The 22,965-nt window shown below is 38.8% G+C and overlaps 1 long non-coding RNA gene across 43 annotated transcripts in view; it reads left to right on the forward strand.

Annotated features, from left to right (window-relative positions):
• The window catches only part of LOC129639084 (uncharacterized), a 436,428-nt gene that overhangs the window by 245,146 nt on the left and 168,317 nt on the right, over positions 1–22,965 (forward strand). The window contains exon 4 of one of the 43 annotated variants that reach the window (XR_008708213.1): positions 7,943–9,362. The exons of the other annotated variants lie outside the window; for them this stretch is intronic. This is a non-coding gene — a long non-coding RNA (uncharacterized LOC129639084). Of the gene's footprint in view, positions 1–7,942; positions 9,363–22,965 lie in introns of those variants that run through there. 43 annotated transcript variants of the gene reach the window in all.

The raw sequence follows: 22,965 nt of genomic DNA on the forward strand, positions 1-22,965 counted from the left end.
TTCAGTTAGACTCACGTCCATCGAGTCAGTGATGCCATCCAGCCATCTCATCCTCTGTCGTCCCCTTCTCCTCCGGCCCCCAATCCCTCCCAGCATCAGAGTCTTTTCCAATGAGTCAACTCCTTGCATGAGGTGGCCAAAGTACTGGAGTTTCAGCTTCAGAGCTTCAGCATCATTCCTTCCAAAGAAATCCCAGGGCTGATCTCCTTCAGAATGGACTGGTTGGATCTCCTTGCAGTCCAAGGGACTCTCAAGAGTCTTCTCCAACACCACAGTTCAAAAGCATCAATTCTTCGGTGCTCAGCTTTCTTTACAGTCCAACTCTCACATCCATACATGACCACTGGAAAAACCATAGCCTTGACTAGACAGACCTTTGTTGGCAAAGTAATGTCTCTGCTTTGGAATATGCTATCTAGGTTGGTCATAACTTTCCTTCCAAGGAGTAAGCGTCTTTTAATTTCATGGCTGCAGTCACCATCTGCAGTGATTTTGGAGCCCCCCAAAATAAAGTCTGACACTGTTTCCACTGTTTCCCCATCTATTTCCCATGAAGTGATGGGACCGGATGTCATGATCTTCGTTTTCTGAATGTTGAGCTTGAAGCCAACTTTTTCACTCTCCTCTTTCACTTTCATCAAGAGGCTTTTTAGTTCCTCTTCACTTTCTGCCATAAGGGTGGTGTCATCTGCATATCTGAGGTTATTGATATTTCTCCAAGCAATCTTGATTCCAGCTTGTGCTTCCTCCAGCCCAGGGTTTCTCATGATGTACTCTGCATATAAGTTAAATAAACAGGATGACAATATACAGCCTTGACATACTCCTTTTCCTATTTGGAAAATAGGAAACTTTCCATCAATGTGTAGATTGAAGTAGATTAAAGTTGTAACCTCTGGGTGTCCTGGTATGCAGTTCTTAAAAAGCAGGGAATTGCGTGACAATTACAGTTCTTTAAACATTTATTCATTATTCTCATATATTTAAAAAATTCAAGTATGAGATAAAATACAGAGAGAGCAACACTGCTGGCTGTGTATGCGTTTGGCTTTGGGGTACTGTGTGTGTGCCTGTGTGAACCCTGAAGGAAGTCGGGGTATCTTTGCTCGTAGTTGTTATAGAGAGCAGTGTAAAGCTGTCCATTATCCAGTCAATTAAAGAAGGATTCAAGAATGCTATAAAATAGGAATCAAATCCTTTGGGAACTGACATTAGACGTTGCTACTGTTTCCTAGAGGCCCCCACCTGTTTGGTGCTGCCTGTTCAAGGATTGTCCCTGAAAGGCATCAGAGAGAAGCAGCTACTGTGGAAGGGGATCATTCTTGGGCATTTCATACTAAGTACAGCCTTAGAAGATATAAGATGAAATTGTGCAGTCTTTGCTCCTCTTTCTTGAATCAAGACAACTCCCTTAGGAGAGATTCACTTAATATTTGGGTGGTATGGGGACATCAGGAGAGGGAGCAGTGAGATGGTAATGTCGATGGTGACGATAATGATGTCATCGTGATTTTATTGCTTCTCACTTGGGAGAAAGAATAAATATTTCACATTAAGAGAGCCAGTGTGGGTAAAGCCAAGATAACTCAGTATAAGAATTTAATTTTTTTATAGCAACAATAGCTCTGCCCTTAGATTCCTACTAGAGTGGTACAGCCTGAAAAAAAAAAGAGGTTCATATTTACCTAGAGGGGCTTCCCTTGTGGCTCAAATGGTAAAGAACCTGCCTGCCCATGCAGGGGTTGCAGATTTGATCCCTGGGTTGGGAAGATCCCCTGGAGGAGGAAATGGCAACCCACTCCAGTATTCTTGTAGAGAATCCCACGGACAGAGGAGCCTGGCCCTCTAAAATTCTAGATTCCTGCTGAGTGGTACAGCCTGAAAAAAAAAAGTTAATATTTACATAAACTGATAATGAATTTAATAGCGAGATACAGATTGACTCAATGGGTCTTCCAAGATGAGAATGTGTAAGTGGAATTTGTAATTTGAGCTCTAGTTAAGAACAACCATTGGTTTAGAGGCAAGATTAACCTGTAGGTTATAGTCCTTCTTTCCTGGCTGTTTAAGCCTGGGAAACCCACCTAGGCCCAAGTCCTGCTGGTTCTCAAGAACAGTTACTAATATAAATAAAAGTCTAGGTACTCCTACTTTCCTCATCTCATCCGTGGCTCCCAAATCCAGTAGTCACTTTCCCATCAAATTTACCTCTCAGTGCCTTACTTCCGGTCTCTGATGTCATTGTTTAAAAAAACCTCTTGAACTTTTCTTCTAGCTGGTTTTTGTTTTTTAATTTTACCTTTCCCATATGGCTTTGGTTCTTTCCCCTTCTGTGATTCACTGTGAAGTACAGCTTCTCAGAAGCTAACCCTTGTCTCTGGCCATCTAGTGAGCATCCAGATGGTTCATTTTCAGCCCTAGTAGGCAGTGAGTTGGCAACAGTCTTTTATTCAGCATGGTCTAAAAGTATCTGAGTGGTGGAAACTAAACACATGAAAATTCAGCCATTTGTGAAACTCTCTGTGAAGGGACTTAATGATACATATGATCAATTTGAAAATCTGAGATTTCTATAGAGATTCTGCTCATTGCATCACATAATTGCTGTATATTGAAACAAGCTATGAACAGTGTGTTTAATTTTGATTGCACTGTATTGTTTAATCCTGAGGGTCTAATATTTTTTAGGTGTTCTGGTTAAAAAAAATATTAGAAGGTAATGAAATTAATAGCTTTAACTAAATGGTTTAGGAGGACGGTGTCCTCTGGTAGGGACAGGAGATAGTTATTGTGGCTGTTTAAACTCAAAGGTTAGATGACGGATAACAGGGCATTGTGTGGAGACTTTTGCAGTTCAGGTTCATGCTATCAAACTCTCTCAATGACACCAATATGCAGCTGATAAGGAACCTTAATGGACCTTTCATATCTGTGTGGTAGCTAAGACATATACCATGTATGGTTATGAGATTGTTACCTATAAGACTTCATTCTGATAACTTAACTTCCTGTCAAGTGATATATTGCAGAAGCTGCTTCCAGCTTCTCATCTCTTTTACTACAAGATTTTCCATGAAAAATATCACAGTTTAAAAAATTCACAATTTAAGACTTTTAGGGTTATTTCAATGGAGGTTATATATCACTTTGTTGATTATTTTTAGCCTATAGATTATTTATAACACATATACATACCTATAAGGATCTTATAGACCATATATATATAAAATACATAAATATTCTCTCTGTGTTTGTGTGTGTGTGTGTGTGAGTGTGTATAAATAATTAGGCACATGGGCTTCCCTGGTAGCTCAAAGGGTAAAAATCTGCCTTCAGTGCAGGAGAGCTGGGTTCAATCCCTGGGTCAGCAAGACAACCTGGAGCAGGGAATAGCTACCCATGCCAGTATTTTATATGCCTGATTGCTTTTATCAGGTATTGGGGTTTCTCAGAAAAGTGATGATAGAGATTATGGAGGTTACCGGGACTCACATATGAAACAAGCATTACCTTTAGGACAAATAGCTAGTATATTTTGAATGCGTTTGTACTGCTATTTTTCAAATATGTACATAAGTATTTGTGGTTACAAAATACACATTTTAAAAAAAGGCAAATTAGGTTTTATTTTATTTTTTTATGATCTTCTTGTTCTAAATAATGGTCTGGTCAATTTGAGGCCAAATAAAAGGACATATAGAGAGTCCTAGGTGATTGAGTAAGTGTTTAGTTTGGCAAAGGCATTTCCAGATGTAAAGATGTAGTAGTAATGTGATACAAGCTCAAGAATTCGTGTATATCCTTTGATTAAATAGTTTTGGGAGTAAAATTCTTCTTATATTTCTTTTGAATTTTAACTTGTGATTTTAAAAAATCATTTAATGAAAAATAAGGTGAAATATAGTTTAAGTCTTCTCTCTAAGTGCCAGCTCTCTGACCTTGAGAGTCACCTGGGACTCCTTTACCTCATACCCTACGTCCAGTTCATCAACAAATTCTGTTGGAAATCCTGTATACCCAGTGCGTCCATGCCACTTTCCTTCCTCACTTTTCTATGTCATTGGGCTCCTACCAGTTTGCCTGCTTCCATCCTTGTCCTGCCATAGCAGCCAGAGTGATTTTTTAACAACTTGCCTCACATATTCCAAAAGCATACATTGCATTAAAACTATTACTGGATTATTGTGTTTCTTATTATATTTTCTTATATATTGCGTTGTGCTTTTTTCCAGTTAATGAACAATGTACTATTAAGGTCTTTTATCTTGTGGGTAGAGATGCTTGAATATTTTTGCCATGAGTCCTAGTATTGGAAACACTTGGGAACAACTGCTATAGTACTCAGAAATCCAAAGGAACCTGACTTTAGTGTTGGAATAGATTTATGAGCTATTACGTATCGTAGATTGAGAAATTTGCTTTTTTTTTGGTTATGGAATGACTATAAAGCCTTTACTTCCATAATAGTGTATATGTCCCTGACCTCTAAAGTCAAGCTGAAATAATTCATTTCTCCAGAAAAAATCTTACAAAGTAGATATACAAATAAAAAAATGCAATTAAAAGCTCAGCTTCTATTGAGTTACTTTAGAAATAAATGTTGGCTAAGAAACTGGTACATTATAAGAAGCTGCTGGTCTGCACATGCAAAGGAAAAATTATTATATTAAAAATTAGAGTTTCTAAAACATTTGTTTCTCATCTGGCATCAAATAAAGTTTAACTGCAAGTTGTTTTATGTCATTTTCTCTTGGGGATATGTTTTCAAAATGATACACAGGAGGTTCATATGTACACACATCTCATTATTTCTCAGTAGGATTCATGTTTGTGCCACCTACTCATGATTGGAAGCGCATACTTTAATGTCTCTGATTTAGGCTTGTACTGGGCTTTTATAACAATATAATTCTTATTTTGCTACATGGTTCTGTAGGCTGTTTCAAAATGAGATTCCAAATTGCCAAAAAAACAAACCACCCAACCCAAAACCCTAATGACTCTCAACAGTTTCTTTGACATATTTAAGCAAAATATTCTGTTCCCTTCAACAAAAAGGCACAAAATTTTGGGTTTGGGTTCGAATTACATTTGGCCAGCAGCTGTTTATAAAATTGAGCAGCAGACAGTGCAATAAAAACAGATTATATGTGGATTCTATTTCTTTCCTGGACAGCCTGTCTTGTAAATATTTGCTTTTACCATCAGCATACGAGAGGAAAGTATTAGCCGCTCCCCACAACTTAGAAATGGCTTAAGAGAAATGGTAAAATAATCATGCAGGGACCCCCACAGAGTGCCCCTTTTGGTTTCTCTGGTTATTGTTATGAAAAATTATTGAGGAATTCACTGCATTTAGTGTTTAAAATAATCCTATTCTGACCCTTTCTTAATGTGCTAAGCAGAAGGGCAAAATGAGCTCTGCTTCAGGTCTACAAGGTCTCTTGAATTTTTTTTTAATTGAGACCAAGTATTAATTATTAAGAGCAGAGTATCTGATAATATGTATAATGCTAGGAATCCTGAAAAAAAAAAAAAAAAAGTGTTTTTGAAGTGTGATAGGGCAGCAACACTAAATCCTATTTCCTGGGATCTTCTGATTAGTTCAGATGTATCAGTGGCTTCCCATTGCTCTTTGGGATTTCATCCTTAACAGAGCTTTCCAGGCTGCTCCTCTTCCAGCTCTCCACATTCACTTGCTAGGGTACCTGCCTGTTTCTCACCCTCCACCCACGTAGGCTTCCTTGCAGTTGGTCTTCTTGCCAGAGCTGCTTTTCAACGTAGGACTAGTGCACAGGCCATATCCTCCACTTGGAAGGCCTCCTGTGCTTCCTCCTTCCTCTTTTAGGCCTGCTCCTACCTTCTTAGTAGTTGTTGTTCAGTCACCCAGTCGTGTCCAACTCTTTGGGACCCCATGGACTGCAGCATGCCAGGTGTCCTTGACCCTCACCATCTCCAAGAGTTTGCCCAAATTCATGTCCATTGCATTGGTGATCAGAGAAGGCGATGGCACCCCACTCCAGTACTCTTGCCTGGAAAATCCCATGGATGGAGGAGCCTGGTGGGCTGCAGTCCATGGGGTCGCGAAGAGTCAGACACGACTGAGCGACTTCACTTTCACTTTTCACTTTCATGCATTGGAGAAGGAAATGGCAACCCACTCCAGTGTTCTTGCCTGGAGAATCCCAGGGACGGGGAGCCTGGTGGGTTGCCGTCTCTGGGGTCGCACAGAGTCGGACACGACTGAAGCGACTTAGCAGCAGCAGCAGCAGCAGCATTGGTGATGCCATCCAGCCATCTCATCCCCTGTCGTGCTCTTCTCTTTCATCTTTCCCAGCATCAGTGCCTTTTCCAATGAGTCAGTTCATCCCATCAGGTAGCCAAAGTATTGGAGCTTCAGCTTCAGCGTCAGTCCTTCCAGTGAATATTCAGGGCTGATTTCCTTTACGACTGACTGGTTGGATCTCCTTGCAGTCCAAAGGACTCTTAAGAATCTTCTCCAGCACCACAGTTTGAAAGCATCAATTCTTCGGTGCTCTGCGTTCTTTATGGTCCAGCTCTCACAACCATACGTAACTACTGAAAAGATCATAGCCTTGACTGTATGGACTTTGTTTGGCAAAGTGATGTCTTTGCTTTTTAACACAGTGTCTAGGTTTGTCATAGCTTTCCTGCCAAGAAGCAGTCATCTTCTAATTTCAAGACTGCAGTCACCATCTGCAGTGATTTTGGAACCCAAGAAGAGGAAATCTGTCACTGCTTCTGCCTTTACCCTTGTATTTGCCATGAAGTATCAGAACTCTCCAGTATGACTCATCTGTCTTGGGTGGCCCTGCATGGTGCAGCTCATAGCTTCATTGAGTTATGAAAGCCCTCTCTCCATGACAAGGCAGTGATCCATGAAGGGGAGTGCCTTCCTTAGTCCCCCACATTACTCTCCTCTCATCACCATGCACTTCTTTTGCAGCACTTATCACAACTGTAATACGTGGTCACCATATTTCTTTGCCAATATACAAGGCTAGGAACTTTGTTCACCATGATAATATACCAGCAGCATACCTGCACATGGAAGTCTCCCAATATGCTGAATGACTGAAAGGACTCCCTGTCTACCACTTCTTCTTCCAGACCCCAGGAAACTTAACAAAAACAAGTCTTACTTTCTGATCAACTTTTTCCTTCCTTGCAACTCAGACTTCATCAAGGTATTGTTGGATATGTACTAGCCATTGTATTTATCTACCCAGGATATACAAGAGCAATATATTGCTGCTTTATGATGCCTAGAAATGTGTCTTGTCTAACAAAGTTGGCATACAACCATCAAATATTTTCTATTCTGCTTCAGTATTTCCTTTTGTTTCAAATAAGCATAAACGTGCTGGGCCAACCAATATGGATGGGTCATGGCGGAGAGTTCTGACAAATTGTGGTCCACTGGCCAAGTGAATGGCATACCACTTGAGTATTCTTGTCTCAAGAAGCCCATGAATAGTATGAAAAGGCAAAAAGATATGACACCAGAAGATGAGCCCCGCCCCACCCAGGTTAGTAGGTGTTCAATATGCTACTGGAGAAGAGCAGAATGAAGAGGGTGGGGCAAAGCGGGAATAACTCTGAGTTGTAGATGTGTCTGGTGGTAAAAATTAATAAATAAATAGATAAGTCCTAAGCTGTAAAGAAGAATATTGCAAAGGAACCTGGAATGTTAGGTCCATGAATCAAGGTAAATTGGACATGGTCAAACGGGATGGCAAGAGTGACTCGGCATTTTAGGAATCAGTGAACTAAAATGGTTGAAATGGGTGAATTTAATTCAGATGATCATTATATCTACTATGGACAAGAATCCCTTAGAAAAAGTGGAGCAGCCCTTAGTAGTCGACAAGAGTCTGAAATGCATCTCAAAAATGACAGAATGATCTCGGTTCCTTTCCAGGGCAAACCATTCAGTATCACAGTAATCCAAGTCTATGCTCCAACCACTAACACCAAAGAAGCTGAAGTCGAATGGTTCTATGAAGACCTATAAGACCTTCTAGATTAACACCAAGAAAAGATGTCCTTTTCATCATAGAGGATTGGAGTGCAAAAGTAGGAAGTCAAGAGACACCTGGAGTAACAGGCAAGTTTGACTTTGGAGTACAAAATGAAGCAGGGCAAAATCTAACAGATTTTTGCCAAGAGAACACACTGGTCATAGCAAACACTCTGTTCCAACAACATAAGAGATGACTCTACACATGGACATCACCAAATGGTCAATATCAAAATCAGATTGATTATATTCTTTGCAGCTAAAGATGGAAAGGCTGTATACAGTCAGCAAAAACAAGACCTGGAGCTGACTGTGGCTCAAATCATGAGCTCCTTATTGCAAAATTCAGGCTTAAATTGTAGGAAGTAGGGAAAACCCACTACACCATTCAGGTATGACCTAAATCAAATCCCTTATGATTATACAGTGGAAGTGAGAAATAGATTCAAGGGATTAGCTCTGGTAGACAGACTGCCTGAAGAACTATGGATGGAGGTTCATAACATGGTACAGGAAGCTGTGACCAAAACCATACTCAAGAAAAAGAAATGCAGGAAGGCAAAGTAGTTGTCTGAGGAGGCCTTACATATACCTGAGAAAAGAAGAGTGAGAGGTAAAGGATACCCAACTGAATGCAGAGTTCCAGAGAATAGAAAGGAGAGATAAGAAAGCTGTCTTAAATGAACAATGTGAAGAAATTCAGGAAAACTGTGGAATGTGAAAGACTAGAGATTTATTCAAGAAAATTGGGGATACCAAGGGAACATTTCATGCAAAGTTGGGCACAATTTAGGACAGAAATGGAAAGAAACTAACTAAAGTAGGAGAGATTAAGAAGAAGTGACAAATATACCCAGAAGAACTATACAAAAAAAAAGTCTTAATGACCCAGATTACTGCGATGATATGATCATTCACCTAGATCCAGACATCCTGGAGTGTGAAGTGAAGTGGACCTTAGGAAGCATTACCATGAACAAAGCTGGTGAAGGTGATGGAATTGCAACTGATCTATTTAAAATCCTAAAAGATGATGCTGTTAAAATGCTGTACTCAATACGTCCACAAATTTGGAAAACTCAGCAGTGGTAACAGGACTGGAAAATGTCAGTTTTCATTCCAGTTCCAAAGAAAGTCAATGCCAAAGAATGTTCAGACTACCATTCAGTTGTGCTCATTTCACATGCTAGCCAGGTAATGCTCAAAATCCTTGAAGCTAGGCTTCAACAGTATGTGAACCAAGGACTTCCAGAGGTATAGGCTGGATTTAGAAAAGGCAGAGGAACCAGAGGTCAAATTGCCAGCATCCACTGGATCATAGAAAAAGCCAAGAAATTAAAAAAAAAAAATCTACTTCATGGATTATGCTAAAGCATTTGACTGTGTGGATTACAACAAACTATGGAAAATTCTAAAACAGATGGGAATAGAAGATCACTTTACCTATCTCTTGAGAAACCTTTATGCAGGAAAGGAAACAGCAGAACTGGACATGAAACAATGGACTGGTCCAAAATTGGGAAAGGAGTACGGCTTATTTAATTTCTATGCAGAGTACACTTTGTGAAATGCTAGGCTTGATAAATCACAAGGTGGAATTAAGATTGCCTGGAGAAATATTAACAACCTCAGATATGTAGATGTTACTACTCTATGGCAGAAAGTGAAGATGAACTAAAGAACCTCTTGTTGATGGTGAAAGAGGAGAGTGAAAAAGCTGGCTTAAAACTCAACATACAAAAAACTAAGATTACAGTATCCAGGCCCATCACTTCATGGAAACTAGATGGGGAAAAATGGAAACAGTGACAGACTTTATTTTCTTGGGCTCCAAAATCACTGTGGATGGTGACTGCAGCCACAAAATTGAAAAACGCTTGCTCCTTGGAAGAAAAGCCATGACAAACCTAAATAGCATATCAAAAAGCAGAGATATCACTTTTCCAACAAAGGCCCGTTTAGTCAAAACTATGGTTTTTCCGGCAGTCATGTATGGATGTGAGAGTTGGGTCATAAAGATGGCTGAACGCTGAAGAATTGATATTTTTGAACTGTGGTGTTGGTGAAGACTCTTGAGAGTACCTGCAAGGAGATCCAACCAGTCCATCCTAAAGGAAATCAGTCCTGAATATACATTGGAAGGACTGATGCTGAAGCTGAAACTCCAATATTTTGGCCACCTGATGCTAAGGGTTGACTCATTGGAAAAGACCCTGATGCTGGAAAAGATTGAGGGAAGGAGAAGAAGGGAATGAAAGAGGAATGAGATGGTTGGATGGCATCACCAACTCAATGGACAGGGAAGCCCGGTATGCTGCAGTCCATGGGATTGCAAAGGGTCAGACACGACTTAGAGAGTGAACAACAACAACCATAAGCACTGCCCTCTGAGGATCATTTTTTCTCAAGGTGATTTGGCAAACAGTGATTCTGTGGTAACAGGAACCCTGCCTCATTTTTTAAAAAGCCTTCCATTTGTTTCTCTAATAGCTATGTTGTACTAAATCCTCAGTGCTTCAAGGGACTCTCAGCCAGCTAGAAACCAGTGATTACAACCTGATATTGTGCAAATGCTATCAGAAATGTTCTGTCAGTCCACTTCTCCTAAGTACTTACCTTGGTTGGTTAGCAAAGGCCATCTATTTAAAATAAATAAAGTGAAATGAAGCACTAATGTAGTGATCTAATCTAGTTAAGAGAGATTACCTAAGTAATCATTATTTTGGAAAGGGCTCCTTCTCTTCTGGCTTAGAATGGACTTGCATTTCCACATGTCACTCTGTCAGCCTTCCTCATTATTGTCACTGCACTTATCAGCATGGTCCTAGCATTTCTATCTTATCTTTTACCTCCCCCTCCCTGTCCTTATCTATTTGGAACCACTGCTCTGGCCCTAGAGTGGACAGAGTCCTTGCTTTTCTGACACCAGCTGGATACAGTCAAGGGAGTCAAGGGAGCAGAACAGGAGCTCTTTGCGTTTCTCACTTTGGAGAAGGCTCTTGGAAACTTCCCAAGTCCCAATTTGCAGGTTATTGTAAATTCCTTGTTTTGTCAAAGGGACCAGTCACAAACACAGGGACAAAATTGTCCCTCAAGATACTTGCAAAAATAAACATGGGCTGATACATTTTTTTTTTGCTAAGTAAACTAAAACATCTTTAATTTCATATTCTAAGCAATAGGACCCCCCGCCCCGAACAGTTATAAATGAGGTCCAATGGACTGTCATTAAATCATGCTGACCTTTAGAGATAAAAATTCTTTTATTGTCTGATTTAGTTTTCACATTGTTTCTGTGCTTGCAGAAAATGGAAACAAAGTTGTTGGTATGTTTAGAAAATTTCAAGATGGCCACTGTCATCTAAATTAGAATTTTGGCTTGTTTCCAGTTTGTGTAGAGTCCTGGTCCTTTCTATAATAACAATAATAACAAATGCAAACCTAAAACAGTTTTGGTCTTGAGTTTGCATTCCATCCATCTTCTTTGAAATGTTAAAACATCTGGTTTTAAGAAAAAAAAAATCAACTTCAACATGTTTCGAGAGAAAAAGGCAGCCCACAAAATAAATCAGGGTCAAGTGTTGTTATTTCACGGGTAATTATAAAGCAGTCCAATTTATTAGTAAAGCTTGCATCATGCTTACTTATAGCCACAACCATTGTAATTGTTTTTAGACTCTCATTGGAAAGTGGCTGAATTATAGGGTTTAGGAATATATGGGGCCAACGATCATGGCAAAGAACACCATGTGGTCTTGTCATACCTTGCTTTGCTAAGTTTCCATCTTGCAAGTGAAATTGTGTCTTTGTTTAGTTCATTTTCCCAATTAATTCATGAATTTTTACCAACAGTTACTTGGAAACAAAAAGACGCCCACAATAAATTATTGAAAAGAAAATGCTTGCGAGTTAATTGAAGAGCAGATGGTTGGCTCAAAGGGTCTTCTTACTGTGTTTCAATAGCACAGCAAGGAAGAGGGGGACAGGTTGCAGTGGCCCTGGTACGCTAACACAAACAACTTGGAGGGTGAGGCTCAGCATTTCAAGAAAGCCAACTAGGAATGCTTAGGGACTTGAATTACAGTTCAAGAAGACTCTTCAGCCTCTCTTTTCAAGCAGAAGGTCTGACAAGGTATATTTAAACAAATTTTGAAGAGAACATAAACCCTGCTCTAAACATGGAGTCCAAAGGTTTTAGACCTGGCAATACCAAGACTTAAAGCAAAATCAGCTTTAATTTTTCTCTGACATCATTACAAACTAATGGTAGTTTTACACCAGTTGCTGAATATTTGTCTGCATCTCCAAAGAACCAGAAATCTCAGTTTTAATGGACTCTAAAATAGGTTCATCTCCTAGTGCTCTGTGGTGGTTTCTTCTCCTGGCTTTGCCAGATCACCTAGATTAAGGATCTTGATTGAGGACTGATACCCAAATAAAACAGAATTGGCTTCATTGTGAAATTCAGTAATTCGATTAGGAAACCACATTGAATGGTTTCCTCTTTGGGAAATTTGTGTGTGTGTGTGTATGTGTACTGTTTAACCTTTTTTTCCTCTGTCAAATGCATGAAACCAAACATCAAATACAATTTAGTCCTGCTATTATTAAAAAAAAAAGGAATTTAGACAGTGATGCAAATATTTGGATAGGAATTAGACCATTTGGTAAGATTGAAAAAACAAACCAAACCTGGGTGTATTGTCCAACTCCAAACTTCTGCTTCTATTAGAATAAATTATCTGACATTTATCTGGATAATTGCCAAAAAATCTGCAAGTGAGTAAAATTTGGATACTACAAATTCTCTAAAAATTTGTATAGTTTTACTTCTGGGTGTGGTTTCTGATCATCAGCCAGCACCTACATATTCTTACTTCATTTATAATTAAAACAAAGTTGGCTAACTCACTTCCTGCATTGCAGTAATTTATACATTGTGATTAGAAGGAAAAACCTGCTTGAGATAGGAATGTCAGTAGCAAAAAGAAGTGACAGTTGACAACAAGGAAAATGACAGAAAAGCTCTTAAAGAACTCAAAAGACATTGTAAACTAGATCTGTTTAATGTGGATCAAAGGCTATATACCCTAAGGCTATTTATTGTTTCTCAAACATCCCTGGTAATAAGAATCACCAGGGAGACTTATTTAAACACTCAGCTTTTCCAGTTCTCTTGGAGAATTCAGTGTGTCTTGGATAGGACCCAGGAATCCGTATTTAACAAATAATGCAAACAGTTTTCAGCAATGTTTGGTAAACACTGCTTCAAAAGTATCTGAGCTTATATAAGAGATAGCCCTAGGACCTTAAGAAGAGGCTTAATCATATGCTTCATTCTCTGTTTAAATGGTTATGCTATGCTAAGTCACTTCAGTCGTGTCCGACTCTGTGTGACCCTATAGACAGCAGCCCACCAGGCTCCCCCGTCCCTGGGATTCTCTAGGCAAGAACACTGGAGTGGGTTGCCATTTCCTTCTCCAATGCATGAAAGTGAAAAGTGAAAGTGAAGTCGCTCAGTCGCGTCGGACTCTTAGCGACCCCATGGATTGCAGCCTACCAGGCTCCTCCATCCATGGGATTTTCCAGGCAAGAGTACAGGAGTGGGAAATGGTTAAAGGATAGTTTGGCCATGTTATTGAAGTATTTCTATGAACAACGGATTATTTAAAGGGAGGGTAAGTTTTAGTAGGTCTAAGATTCACTTCTTTATTATTGATCATTCCTTGACAAATTGCTTATTGAGACAAGTGTAGAGAGAGCCATCCTCAGTGAAGAACCTGTGGGGATTGTGAATGACATGATTTGGATTAAGCTTGAGCTCCTCATAAATAGCATTCTTCATCATTATCATCATCAAGGAGAAAACAGGCACTTCTAGAAATCATATTTCGTTATTTTAGTTGGAATTTCAGTTGGAATGATCTTTATTTGCATAACTATGAAACTACTGAAAACAATCTTTCAGGACTATATCTCTTCTTTCAGCAAAGATGTTAGTACTGGGTTTTCTCAGTCTCTAATACTGCTCTCCTTCTAGGGGACTTCAGTATCCATTTGGGTGACCTTCCTGTCCAACTACCTAGACTGCCAGATCTTGGTCCTCAATGCCAGTATGTTTGTCTGTAAGCCACTTGAGCTGTTCTATTGCTGAACATCAGATCTTGTTATAACCTCAGCCTTCTTCCAAGGTATAGAATTCAACCATCATGCTCCACAGTGTTTGAGTTTCATGGGTTCTGTTCTTACATTTATTTTTTTCTACCACATAGTGTCTGGGAAATGTGGGAACTTCTGACCCCCTTGTTTTTCTTCCTGTCCCTCTAAGCAAGTCTGCTTTGGTCATCATGTCTTTCCCAACCCAACTTAGATATGCTGCCAGTGTCCTTAACTGTCTTTCCCGTTTGTCCTCCTATCATAACTTTTCAGAAGTCTCAATGCTGGATAAATCTAACTGGGCCAATCTTAGATCAGTGCAGTTCCACAGCTTGGGAAAATCAAGCACACTTGAAGATAGATGCCACTGTATACACAAAATGTCCAAAATCAATGTCCTTGGATAGGGTCCAGCCATACTTCTGTTTCCTTCGTTGGCTCCCTCCAATGTATTCCAGGGTGGTCCTTCAACTCTTCTATATGTTCTTTGAACCTCTTATCCTTCCTTCTCCTCCCTCCTCTAGAGATAATCTTGTCTCTAACTTCAGAGAGAAAATGTGAGCCATCATAAAGAAACTATGATCAATGTGCCGTCTTTCAACTGCAGCAGTGCTTCCTTTTGTGTGTGATTAATGCTGCTAACCATGGTCTGAAACAGCCTTGTCTCTCATTTCACTTCATTCTCTCCGTATCAATCAGTTTTCACCGCTCAAATATTTCTCATTAAAAAACAAAAAACAATAAACTGTATACAAACTTTCTCTCTCAGAGCCCCTCTACCTTGACATGTATCTCTTCTTGTATCTCTTCTCTGCTTCATGGTTAAAGTTATTTACTGAGTTGTAAGCTCAACTGTCTTATTTCTCACCTTTACTTACACTTCAATCTAAATAACTTGGCTTCTGTTTCTGGTACTCTGATGAATTTGTTCTTCCCAAGTTTATGGATCTATGTATTTACTATTAAGTCCAAGGAACAGTTCATAATCCATACTTGACTCGATTTTTAAGAAACATTGGATACTATAGAGCATGGACTTCTTTGAAATGTTCTCTTTTCTTGGCTTTAGAAACCTCATTTTTCTTGCTTTTCTATTACCTCTCTTTATCTCTTGCAACACAAGCTGGAATCAAGATTGCCCGGAGAAATATCAGTAACCTCAGATATGCAGATGACACCCCCCTTATGGCAGAAAGTGAAGAGGAACTAAAGAACCTCTTGATGAAATTGAAAGAGGAGAGTGAAAAAGTTGGCTTAAAGCTCAACATTCAGAAAACAAAGATCATGGCATCTGGTCCCATCACTTCCTGGGAAATAGATGGGGAAACAGCGGAAACAGTACCAGACTTTATTCTGGGGGGCTCCAAGATCACTGCAGATGATGACTGCAGCCATGAAATTAAAAGATGCTTACTCCTTGGAAGGAAAGTTATGACCAACCTAGATAGCATATTGAAAAGCAGAGACATTACTTTGTCAACAAAGGTCTGTCTAGTCAAGGCTATGGTTTTTCCAGTAGTCATGTATGGGTGTGAGAGTTGGACTGTGAAGAAAGCTGAGTGCTGAAGAATTGAAGCTTTTGAAGTGTGGTGTTGGAGAAGACTCTTGAGAGTCCCTTGGACTGCAAGGAGATTGAACCAGTCCATTCTGAAGGAGATCAGCCCTGGGATTTCTTTGGAAGGAGTGATGCTAAAGCTGAAACTCCAGTACTTTGGCCACCTCATGCGAAGAGTTGACTCATTGGAAAAGACTGTGATGCTGGGAGGGATTGGGGGCAGGAGGAGAAGGGGATGACAGAGGGTGAGATGGCTGGATGGCATCACCAACTCGATGGATGTGAGTTTGAGTGAACTCCGGGAGTTGGTGATGGACAGGGAGGCCTGGCGTGCTGCGATTCATGGGCTCTCAAAGAGTCGGACATGACTGAGCGACTGAACTGAACTGAACTGATCTGATGTCTTGCAACATCATTTAACTACCCATTAAGTTTTGTTTTCCTGTGGTTCAAATTATTTAGTCCTTTACTTTTCTCACTTGGTATACTAATTTATGCTGTAGTCTCTATAGCATCTATGTTTTAGTGACTCTCAACTCACATCAGCAATCCCTATTCCTCTATTAAGATTTCTGTGATGTTAAACCAGGCTTCATATCACTTCTAGGCTGTTCTATAAGTTTATTCTTGGCCTGAAGTATTTTTGCTACCCAATTCCACCCCACCCCCACACTCTTCAGGTCTTTTTCTAAGAAGTCTTCCTAATCACTTAAACTGGGCTCGAAAACTGTGCTCTGTGCTCCCATAGCAACTTATAGTTTCTCTCCTTTTATTCATCATCCCATTTGTACTCCTTGTTAAACCTGTTGCTCCTTGAGAAAAGGGACTGTTTATCTTGGTCACCACTGGGGGATAGTTCCTAGAACAAAATTTGTACTCATTTAAGAATAAGTCAGTAAATGGGAATATGTTTAGATGTAGGAAGTTATATGCAAGACTGGAGTAAGGCATGAGAAGTAACTACTTTTTAAGATGAAATAGTAACAAATAACAGTCTTGATCAAAAAAGAAAGTGTTATTTCTTTTCTGGATCTTTTGCCCTGAGAGATTTTTCACAGGGTTTGTAAGCATAACTGCATTTTGCTAATAATAAGAGAGAAAATGGTATCAAAATATTGAGGTCATTAAGCAGTTATTTTCATTGGTCTCCGATGACACTTTTCTCTAGTTTCCTTTTCTGTAACTACCCTAAATCACAATATTTCTCCAACTTTAAACACCTTGACCATACCTCTCTCTATACCTTTCAATTCTTCTTCCTGAGTGGGAGGGTGGAACATGTGTTTGAAAGAATTTTATCCCTAACACAATCCATGTGACCTCTGTGTCTTCTAAAATGATTTCTGGTGGGAATGCTAGTGATTGCGAGGATCACATGTAATTTCCTGCTGAGCTGTTTAGCATGTGCAAATTACCATTTGACCTCCATAGTGACATATTTGTCATAGCAATTTTCACTTGTAGTGAAACGAGTTAAACTGCCTCAGTAAAAGTGATTTTCAGGGGTAATTCTTCATACAAACCTTTCACATGGATCTGCCGCTGTGTGTTTTACAGATTGATACCTGGGCTTCAGATATTTCTTTTCATGTTGTTTTTAATAAGAAGCACAATATTTCCATAACTCATATTTGGAATGGTTCCTGGTTTTGAAAGCAGATTATTAAAAATGAGCATATGGAGGTCTTAAAGTAGAACCTTATGGAGGAAAAACACTTGATCAAGTCTATTTTGCAGCATTGGAAAATTAAATGCTAGCAAAAGCTTGGTAAAGCAAAATTTATTCTTTGTAACTTTTATAAATCTGGAATTAGTGAACTGTCTGTGTTGGGTAAGTTAACCACATTGAAAACTCTTTTGTCATGATTATTTCTAAACAATCAGATTGTTCCTTTGCCTACATTTTTTCTTCTAATGATTGTATTGCTTGGAAGCAGTCAATGGACTTTTAAGAGAGAATCTTGAAAAGGAAGTTGAATTTCCAGTGATTACCTTTGCAGATGAAATATTAGAGAGTAAGATGAGGTTAATCCTAAGTAAATAGAGTAATAAAATGAAAATCTAATTGAAAGAACTTGTTTCTTGCATGCCAAAAATACAGTACTATCACAGTTTGTTCTTGATTCAAATTTACTGCACACATGTATTCACCTCTGTCCTCCATGGATTTGCTGTTGTCTCAAAGGAATATAATCAGAATTTTATACTGTCCAAATGTACATATTGATTGCCTTTATTTCCTTAATAAAATTTCCTAAGTATAAAATGTCCACACTCTGGTATGCATTTGATACACAAAGACAAAGAAGATACTATGCTTTAAATAACCTTAGCAGAAAAAAAAGACAATTGCAGTAGTATATGTACCCCTGGAAGTGTGTTTAAGGGCCAGTGGGAATACTGAACTAATTGGGTATTCATTAGATACATACAGGTAGGGAGAAATAGGGCATCTGCAAAACCAGGGAGTTACTATGAATGTATTTGTTAAAAGAATTGTGCTTAGTTTGGTATGGTTAGATTTCAGGATACACATGAGGGAGTAGCAAATGATGACTTTGCAGAGATAAGCAGAACATATTCTTATGGACTGTAGCAAACAGATCACAGTTTTAAGCCAAGAAGGAAAACATTTTTAGGCAGATTTGCTCTTGGAAAGAGGTTTCTGGCATGGAACATGGATTGAAGAATGGTTAAATCATATTAAGAGACATCTTAGAAGACTGTGGCACCCAGAGATGATGAGGGCTCTGAATTCTCACCATGCATTGAGAGAGAAAGGTGGGAATATTTGACGGATTTTAAATGAAAAAATAACTGATGGGATTTAATGAGCTTTTGAATGTGGGAAAAAGAGAGAAATCACAGATGGCTCTTGAGCTTCTGACTGGGGTAAATGGCTTATCTTGGCGCTGTTAACCAAGAGAGGATTATAAGAGAGTGATCGACTCAGGAAGAGAAGAAAAATTGAAATTCACTTCTGGATTCGTTGATTTAAAGGAACCAGTAAGACATCTATGTAGACAGGTCTAGTAAACTTTAAAAAATATACGTCTAAAGGTCAAAGACAGAGGAAGTCTGAGGACTAGATTATAAATCTTCATACAGAGGTGACATTTAGTAAGATTAGATTACATTTCGACTTGATTAGCTTGATGTTTTCATTTTTACTCATGGGATACTTGGATGAAACCATTTTGTTTGCGTCCACTTGGTACACAAGAGGATTAGAATTAGTAAGTTTGAAAAAGCTACCTAACACTTAATAGCTATTTTTGAGGAATTAGTAAAAGTTTTAATGACATCAGAACCACAGAGTTGAGGAAACTGCGTCACAGGACTTCTGTAAAACATCTCCTTCAGAATATCTTGCCCCTCAGACAGTTCAGGGAGTGAGAAGTGGATCAGATTTTGCGAAATTCCAGCGTATAGAAGGCAAGCAAAGGAGAAGTAGCAAAAATAGAAGGGAGATAGTCAATCTTAAAGGCGCAAGAGTTAGAAGAAGGTAGTGAATGAATGTTAAGGGATGGAGGATTTGTGAGGAAGAAGAGAATTGATGAGGATTTGGCAGTTAGGAGGCTATTGCTGACCTTTGTAATATCAGGAGGTGTTAGGTTGTGGGGCAGACGTCTAAGGATGACGTACTGAGGAAAGATGGGAAAAAATCCGTTGTGGTAATTTTATCATGAAAACAAGAAGGGAAATGCAATAGTAGTGTGAAAAAGATTTAGGATCAAGATGAAGATCTTTGTTTTTTGTTTTATTTTGTTGTTTGGTTTGTTTTCAGGGGGCTGGGGGTGAAGGATGGGATATTTGAAATGGGAGGAAAGGAGCTACTAGAGAGGGAGAGCTTGAGCGTACAGGAAAAGATGATGCTTTGTAAGGTAGAAGGAAATATAATTACTACTCTAGGAGAGGAGAAAGAACCACATCTTCCCCTCTGAGACCAGAAACAGTTGAGTAAAATACAGGTACCAAAATAGGTATGTTTATATATGTGTATGTTTTGGGGGGAACAGGTTGAGGAAACTCTGAACTTCATTTCACATGGCTGCCGTTTCCCCTTTGGAGTCTTTGAATTACTGAATTTATTAATTAGAGATGAAAAGGGGGTCCGTGGTGGGCAGAGGGTAAAGGATGTGTGTGTATGTTTAGAGGAACAACCCTAAGTGAGCATAAGTGTAAGTTTTTAGGTGAAAGTAAACATATATACAACAATGCTAGGGGGCAGTGCAATATTTTATGAGGAGCAAATCTGGGATTTTAGGGAAGGAAGAAAGGGAGGGAACGAGGGAGGGACAGAACGCAAGAGGGAGAGAGAGAGAACCTGTGTAGAGAAACTTACAGATGTGTGTTTCTCAGGTAGGAGGGTGCTGTGAAGAGGAGGTACTGAGCAGAGGGAGTTTAGCCTTAAGGGCCTCTAATTCCTGGATTTAGGGGGAGGCAGGCAATTGAAGGGTCGAATGAGGGGCCATTGATATGGGTGAGATTAAAAATGGTTTTGAAGAGCTGTTTTGGGGGTTATAAACAGATGTGATTGGCAGCACGTAAAATGATTGTATAATAGAATTAGGATGATGAAAATACCTCAGTTTCAAATGTAAATGTATAATATCATCAGTCTGCCTGGTGTGTGTGTGTGTGTGTGTGTGTGTGTGTGTATTTTTAAGGTTGATAAGCATATCTTTGAAGAAGAGTGTTGGGGATTTTTAGGGGGGCCATGAGAACCACAAAGTGTTAAGAAATGTGAAGGCTCTGGTGAGGAAGCAAAGAAGTAAAGATGAGTTTAAAAATTTAATGTATTAAAACCATGAAAATAACTAAATGTTCTCTATAAATGTTAACTTTCGATTGTCCATTCAATTTCCTGGAATCTGGAGGAATTTATTTCTTCTGTTAATGACTGCTTTGCAGTTCAGAGATACTTGAGGACAGAATTCAGGTGTTTCAGTTTCTACAAAAGTGTCTAGAATAGTCATATGCAAGTAGCAGATGTTAACCAATGTTTTTAGAAAAGCATCATTCAAAAATGATTCTTGTTGTCTAATTAAATGTCTTATAAAATTGTTAGACACTCAGTCATGTCCAACTCTTTGTGACCCCATAAACTGTATCTCTAGGCTCTTCTGTCCGTAGAATTCTTCAGGAGAGAATACTGGAGTGGGCTGCCATTCCCTGTTCCAGGGGATCTTCTGACCCAGGGATTGAACGCTAGTGTCCCGCATTGCAGGCAGATTCTTTACCTAAATTCTGAGATGAAACAATGAAAATAATGTTGTGTATTTGTTTATTTTACATTTTAATTTCTTAATTTTTCACAGATGTATTGTTGATGAGGATGGGTTTATAGGGAACTCATGATATTACTGGACAGTTTTAGATAAAAATTTTATCTAGTCTCAAGGATTGGCTATAAAGGCAAGGAAGGGAGAAGAACCAGAGCTCAAGCATGGCTGGAATTAAAGGCTTTGGATAGAAAAAGACATTAAATAAGAAGCCAGGCTAAATAAACTCTTCTACAACAATATAAATAATTTTATTTATGTAACAATGATGAGTTGAAAATTGGAAGATGAGGAGACAAGGAATGAGGGATATCAAGAAAAAGAACATAATTTAGTATTTTCAGTGCTTTTAAAGTAATCAAAATGGGACTTTCAGAGGTTAAGACTTTGCCTTCCAGGGCAGGGGGTGAGGGTTCCATCCCTGGTTGGGGAGCTATGATCTCACATGCCTAGTGGCCAAAAAATCAGAACATAAAAAACAGAAGCAATATTGTAACAAATTCAGTGAAGACTTTAAAAATGGTCCACATTAAAAAAAATCTTTTAAAAAATTAAATGAAAGACTAAGCTTTCTTGAATGATCGTTTTTCAACGTTCAGTTCTTCCGACCACGATGAACTTTACAGTTAGAAACAGGACACTTGGCCTTAGATCTTTCTTAGAATTCTATAATTATATGACCATATCCTCCTAGCTCACTGGACAAAATAAGAAACAGAAGGTCATAAGTAAGAAACTATTTTATTCCTTATTTCCTCTCACTTGATATTTAATGATGTCTCTTATCCTCACTAAGCTAGAAAAGCATTTGTTATCTAATAAATATTTGTTCATGAACAAAAAGTAAGATCTTTTATGTTGTTTTCTTGAAAGAATTTTGGTTAATGTCCTGTGGTAGCCCCCTTAGATTTTCTGGATCCTTCAGAGCCTTGTCTCCACTAATGTGATCTGTATCCTGCACAAGTTTGCAGAGCTAACTTTGCTATAGTGCTCAACAGGATGGGGCTTCCCTGGTGGCTCATATGGTACAGAATCTGCCTGCAGTGCGAGAGACCTGGGTTCTATCCCTGGGTCAGGAAGATCCCCTGGAGAGGAGAATGGCTACCCACTCCAGTATCCTTGCCTGAAGAATCCCATGAACAGAGAAGTCTGGCGGGCTATAGTTCATAGGCTCGCAGGGTCAAACACGACTGAGCAAGTAACACTCACGTAACAGTATGAGGGGAGTAGCAGTGGAGAAACAAAACAATGCATTGACTCTAATCAAGGCTGCTTTTAAACATGTGCTACAAAGGGAAAGACATATGGTATGTTATAAGAGATTATGTCTCTGATTCAAGGGTAAGCCTTTTCTTTAAAAAAAATAAATGTAAATAAAAGTAGAATTTGATGTGCAGGATTTGTCATCATTAAGCTATGTACCTATAACCATGCGTTTCCTATAATAAAATCCTTGTAGCATGTTTCAGAATTACACGGTCAATTAAGCTCTTAAGTATCTGAAGCTTGGTCAAATTTTAATTGTAAATTTATAACTCAGAGAATTAACCAGATGTATACTTCTTATTTTCCCTTTACTAGACATGTGTGAAATGTAAACAAGGTTGTTGAATGCTTTTTGAATTAATCGATAATGTAGTGATCAAACATAAATGCAGTGTATTTCAAGCACTGTGATTGCTTACTGGTTTTAAAAGTAAGTTACAAGTTATTTTTTACTCATTAAGATGAGTTTAAAGAACACGTGGGGCAGATTTTTTTTTTTTAATATAGATAAATTGGACTTTGTTTTCAACTGAACTTTGAAATTTAACACAAATGATTTGAGGGTAGTTACTTGGTTATGTTTAAAATTTTTATAACCCAGGATAGATCGATTAGCATTCTACATTTTGATGGTTAGAATGTATCACTAAGATCACCTCTTT

This window comes from Bubalus kerabau, chromosome 1 (assembly GCF_029407905.1).
Source record: "Bubalus kerabau isolate K-KA32 ecotype Philippines breed swamp buffalo chromosome 1, PCC_UOA_SB_1v2, whole genome shotgun sequence".
Lineage (NCBI taxonomy): Eukaryota > Metazoa > Chordata > Mammalia > Artiodactyla > Bovidae > Bubalus > Bubalus kerabau.